This window comes from Pelobates fuscus, chromosome 12 (genome assembly GCF_036172605.1).
Source record: "Pelobates fuscus isolate aPelFus1 chromosome 12, aPelFus1.pri, whole genome shotgun sequence".
Lineage (NCBI taxonomy): Eukaryota > Metazoa > Chordata > Amphibia > Anura > Pelobatidae > Pelobates > Pelobates fuscus.
In genome coordinates, this window is record NC_086328.1 from 72917236 (window position 1) to 72923922 (window position 6687).

Here is a 6687-nt window from a genome sequence, read left to right on the forward strand (position 1 = left end):
AAATTTGCCTGCCTATTGAAGTCTATGGCGGTTCGCCGGGTGCGCCCGTTCGCGAATATTTGCGGAAGTTCGCGTTCGCCGTTCGCGAACAGAAAATTTGATGTTCGCGACATCACTATTGGTAATACGTCTTTCGAATCCACTTTTTGTGGGTTTCCTCTTTCCTGCGTGTTGGGGTATGACTCCCGTGACACAGTGAATATGTATGGGATAGTCTAAGATGCTCAAAAGTTGGCATACCCTTGGAGGATTGGTAATATCTATGTACCATTTTTAAAGAAAACATGGGTGAGCAGGCATATTTCTTATAGGATTCATATTCAACTGTAGGTTATAACAGAATGGCAGAATCATGAAACAAAACATGGCAACAAAGAAAAAAATGAAATGAACCCTGTTCAACTACTGCATTTAAATGGGTATTGGAGTCATGGAAGTTCCACTATCAATGTGTAGAAATGATCAGGGGACATGTTCTCCTGAAAATGTATTATGAGTATTTGGCATACTTTACACTACATTGGTTCCTATCTTATGTTTTAGGTTTGTGAACAACAATCAACAACAAAAGTCATACAAAGAATGTTCATAACAGCAGTTTGTAATCAAGTTTTGAGAAAAAAGGAATGTGACGATGTGAAGGTATATGCATATCAAACTTTTTTATACAAAATGATAGACAAATTATCTTTCAGATGCAAATGCAAAGTTTCTTTCACATTTTTTTCAGGAAGCATTGATTACACTATTTTTTTTATATACCTATTACAAATACTAAAACATGTATTTTTACGAAGAAAAATATTATAAAAAGATTAGGGTCAATTTACTAGTCGGTGGAAAAACACACAACACACTACTTTCCATTTTCTTGTCATTAATTAAACTGTTCACAAATAAAAGTACCATCAGGCACAAAGTGATTCTGTACAAAACTTAAAATTAAAAAAAAAAAAAGTGAAAAAAGGCTCTAATAAGATTAGACCTCTATAATAACCTTTGAAAGGTAACACAATAAATATATTTTAAAAGCAGCACCTAAACTCGTGTAGTAGCTCTAAAATACACAATAAATACAAACATTTCAATATGGGTGCGCTGTGTTTTTAAGACTAAAAATATTTTAAAGTGCAGCAAATGTGAACAAGTGCAATATGCATTAAAGTGCATAAAAATACATATCACTTATTAATCGTGAGAAATAGTATCCACTTCCACAGTTATCGTCCACTCTGAGACTGGTGCAGTTAAGGACCAGAAGCCTATGTATCGACCTACCTCCAAAGTAGTATTGTATTTATTTTGAAAAGCATTTTCCGCATAAATTGAAAGAAGAACTGTGAGTTCTGTATATTATTTTTGTGGTGTTGTCTCAAACCTCCCTACCTGGGACAAAACCTTATTGATCAGAGTGGATCAGTCAAGGCAAAAGGGGCTTAATCCTGAGAGCCAGCATCTGAGCAAAGATTTTGAGGTCGATATTTAGCAAAGAGATTGACCTGTAACTGCCACAGCTTTCTGGGTCCTTACCAGGTTTGGGGATGACAGTGATGGATGCTCAGAGCATCAGGGACGGTAGCGTGTTCTCCTCCGTAACAGAGTTAAGAGAGCGCAGGAGATGTTCCTTTAATGAGGACTGAAAAATACTTACACTCACACTTACAAGCAAAGTAAAGTTGTTATATCTTTATTCTTGGCCATCCATCTAATCTATCAAGGAAGTTATTCCCTGGGTGCACTGACATACAATGAAAAGGCGCAAATGGCCTGAGCAGTCTCTTTACCTGCTCTTTGTGAGTGTAAGAATCTACCTCTTTTTAACTATATATAATTGTGTTTGCAGTATTATACCATTTTGCTTTTATGTATTTTTTTCAATGTGGAAAAATCAACTCTTTATGAATGAAATTTGTGATTGAAGTAGCAAATTTATCTTGCATGTTGGTTTTAAGTATTGACTTGCACAAAGCTTATAATGCACCTGTAATATGTATGCACTTTAATATGGAATAGTGCAATAATATTTGCACATATATCTTGCAGTGTGTTTGCACAGAAATATTGCACAAAATATTGGTTTCCTGCACGAGGAACTATAGTTTCATTCTGAGCACAACCACTTTGTTGCATTGCATTGTTTTTCTTGCTGGGGTTGATTGCAATACACAATATTTTTTTGTAAGCACAATCTTTAAAGGCACAGCACACTTTATATATATTTTTTTTTAGAATTGAGTGTTGGAGAGCTAATAAGGTGCTGCTAATACAAAACATTTTTATAATAAGGTGAATAATTTATTTAGCGCCATCTATAGCTTGTTTTATTTTTTTTTATATTATGTATTTATAGCTATGTTTTACTATCTGTACCTTCATTAACGGGTAAAAGATTTGGAAAAGTTTTTCTGTCTGGACAAATTTTTCGTTTTTGTTTCCATTAAATAATACGCTATTTAGGCATGCTAAAATTTAAAAAAACACTTAAACAATACTTTCCAGGACACCCAAAATAGTCAGATTCTAAAGGTGATTTTTCTGCAAACCGCTTGGTAGTGAAAGGGTTAACAATCATACAAACCAAAACAGTGCAAGAATTTTTTTTAAAAGTATATAGTAAATGTTTATAAACTCAAGATAAACTTAGCTCCCTTAACGCCATTACGGCGTTCTATGCCGTCCCCATTATAATGGGCTTTAAAGCCGGTGCGGCGAAATAGACCGCCGTAACGGCTTTCTACCCCAGGAGCTGAAATATACTCACCTTCCTGGCGATCCGGTTTGGGAGGAATCGGAAGAGAGGAGTGTATACCGCGCCTAGAGGTATTAGTATAAAAAATTATACATACATATATTCGATGGAGATTTTGACCGTGGATGGTAACCTCAAAATAAAAAGCAAAACATAATAGTGCAATACAGTAAATAAACAAAAAAGGTCAAATAAAGCTATACACAGTCCACTCACATGGGGATGAGCTATAACAGAGCTCAGCTGTGATGCGCCTGGACGGTATAATCCCCGTCTCGGGATATATGGTGGTATTGCTTCAGGGATTTTCCAAGGTGCAGTAGTGCGTAGATCATAAAATACAAAAATAAAAATATGGCAGCATATGGTGAAGTACGTACTGATAAAGTAGTAACAAGTATAAAAGGTATTATACTTACAATTTCTAGAGCACAAAACCTGCTCTAGTATAAACAGCCTAGGTGGTATAATCCCCACCAGGGATATGCAGGATCCAGGGAGTAGAAGATAATAATAAAAATATATATAAAAGTAGGCTAAAAGAAGTACTTTAATATATAAAACAAACAGGTATAATAACAAGTATAAATAAAAGTCCACTTTACGCGTTTCGCCTCACAGGGCTTCTTCAGAAGTGTGGATCATCTCCCTCATGGATCCGTTTATATATGGCTGTCAATTAGGAAAGTTAGTTGGTGGTGTAGTGGTTTCTAGTTCCGGATTCGCTGTCCTGGAACGCTCGTTTCCATTTCCGGGTAGTGTCTGTGGAACGCAGGTGTCGCCAGAATGATGACGCGGCACTCGCGTCGTACCGGAAATGACGTGATAGATGCGTCATTCCGGAATATTGGCCAGAATGATCGTGACGCTCAGGTGGAACGCACGCAACGTACGAGAACAGCGTGCGTTGCGTTCCAGAGTGTCTGTATAGGCAAATAGCTGCAATAGATAAAATGAATGTGGGCACAGTAATCTGAATGCTTAACCGCCATATTAGTTGTGGGCACTGAGTGTATTATAAGGTGTTGCTAACACTTCAAAGAATATTGCATTAACTTAAAGCAATATAACCATAACATCAGAGTGGGGTACTCTCAACCTTAGGGGTAATCTGATATATATATATATATATCAATATATGGTGTAGCATAAGTATATAGAGCTAAAATTGCTTATAATAAATATAATGGAAACGTAAAATTATAAATATTATGCATAAGACAAAGTATATATATTACATAAATGAGTAAAAATATATTATCTTACAATAAATATCGTACATAGCATAACTTAGAGGTCAAGGTCATACTGTATTATATTATTACAGGCAGGGTAATGTATATAAAACCAAAAATCATGCAGAGCAAGTGGATATATAGAGGGGTGCTGATAAATGTAAAAAAGATCGAAAGAAATGAAGAAAATCAGTAAAAATTAATTTTATTTTCATATGTATTTTCATTTCTACTCTTATAATAATTTTTTTTTTATTTTTTATTTTTTTATTTTTTTTTACTGATTTTCTTCATTTCTTTCGATCTTTTTTACATTTATCAGCACCCCTCTATATATCCACTTGCTCTGCATGATTTTTGGTTTTATATACATTACCCTGCCTGTAATAATATAATACAGTATGACCTTGACCTCTAAGTTATGCTATGTACGATATTTATTGTAAGATAATATATTTTTACTCATTTATGTAATATATATACTTTGTCTTATGCATAATATTTATAATTTTACGTTTCCATTATATTTATTATAAGCAATTTTAGCTCTATATACTTATGCTACACCATATATTGATATATATATATATATATATCAGATTACCCCTAAGGTTGAGAGTACCCCACTCTGATGTTATGGTTATATTGCTTTAAGTTAATGCAATATTCTTTGAAGTGTTAGCAACACCTTATAATACACTCAGTGCCCACAACTAATATGGCGGTTAAGCATTCAGATTACTGTGCCCACATTCATTTTATCTATTGCAGCTATTTGCCTATACAGACACTCTGGAACGCAACGCACGCTGTTCTCGTACGTTGCGTGCGTTCCACCTGAGCGTCACGATCATTCTGGCCAATATTCCGGAATGACGCATCTATCACGTCATTTCCGGTACGACGCGAGTGCCGCGTCATCATTCTGGCGACACCTGCGTTCCACAGACACTACCCGGAAATGGAAACGAGCGTTCCAGGACAGCGAATCCGGAACTAGAAACCACTACACCACCAACTAACTTTCCTAATTGACAGCCATATATAAACGGATCCATGAGGGAGATGATCCACACTTCTGAAGAAGCCCTGTGAGGCGAAACGCGTAAAGTGGACTTTTATTTATACTTGTTATTATACCTGTTTGTTTTATATATTAAAGTACTTCTTTTAGCCTACTTTTATATATATTTTTATTATTATTATCTTCTACTCCCTGGATCCTGCATATCCCTGGTGGGGATTATACCACCTAGGCTGTTTATACTAGAGCAGGTTTTGTGCTCTAGAAATTGTAAGTATAATACCTTTTATACTTGTTACTACTTTATCAGTACGTACTTCACCATATGCTGCCATATTTTTATTTTTGTATTTTATGATCTACGCACTACTGCACCTTGGAAAATCCCTGAAGCAATACCACCATATATCCCGAGACGGGGATTATACCGTCCAGGCGCATCACAGCTGAGCTCTGTTATAGCTCATCCCCATGTGAGTGGACTGTGTATAGCTTTATTTGACCTTTTTTGTTTATTTACTGTATTGCACTATTATGTTTTGCTTTTTATTTTGAGGTTACCATCCACTGTCAAAATCTCCATCGAATATATGTATGTATAATTTTTTATACTAATACCTCTAGGCGCGGTATACACTCCTCTCTTCCGATTTCTATTTCACATACAAGGTTTTGGGAATCCTTGTTTTGTACACTGCTGCCTGCCCATCACTTACTATAGCGAGCGCCTATTACCCTCTGGTTTGGGAGGAATGCCTGACAGCCCAGGCAGCCCTCCCAAGACAAATCAGGCCCCCGGGGGCCATGTGGTCTTTCTCAAAGAGCAATCACATGGCCCTTTATAGCTGGCTGTGGATCTGCCTGCAGGGGGACTGCCTGGACTGTCAGACAGTCCCCCTGCTGGTGGGAAAGTAAAAAACAAATTATTATTACAGATGTAAAATAAATTGTGTGTGTGTATGTGTGTGTGTGTGTGTGTGTATATATATTATATATGTAACGTCATACGTAGTGTATTTTAATATTAATATAAGTACATATTACATATATATATGTAATTTCATTCTGTTAAGACCTGCAGTGGTTATGGTACTGCGGTCTTCTATTCCTTTCCCAATAGCTGAGCATAAGTGATTATAGCTGCAGTAGGAAGTAGAGGAATAGTGTAGATGAATGCAGCTTCCAAGACGATTCTCCCCAGCAAATAGAATATCCCCCAAACATGAGCCTAGACTTCATGAAGGGTGTAACAGGAATGAAATGTATTGATAACACACTGGCTTTTATGAGAAACCCTCCTGCAAGAGGACCTCCCACAGCAAACAAAGACAATAACCAATCAACATACAGATTTACAGTAACTCCCGCCCTCTCTCTGCCTGGGAGATATTGAGATAAGTTCAGGAATAAACCAATTATTTCCAGGCGGAGGGCACACAATTTCCCCAAAAGTTGGAACACCCCTTTCCACACAAGGTATCCCCACAGATTACACATCCCCTGAAAGCCCCCCCCCCCGATCTGGGGGATCAACATATCCAAATTTCACCCAGATCGGTTCAGGGGTTCTTAAAAAGCATCGAAGTCACATTTTACCGACCACACACGAGGCTCCTTCCCAAAACAGTTCCACAAATTCAGCGTGTGCGGTTGGTCAATTCAGAAAAAGGTAAAAAAAA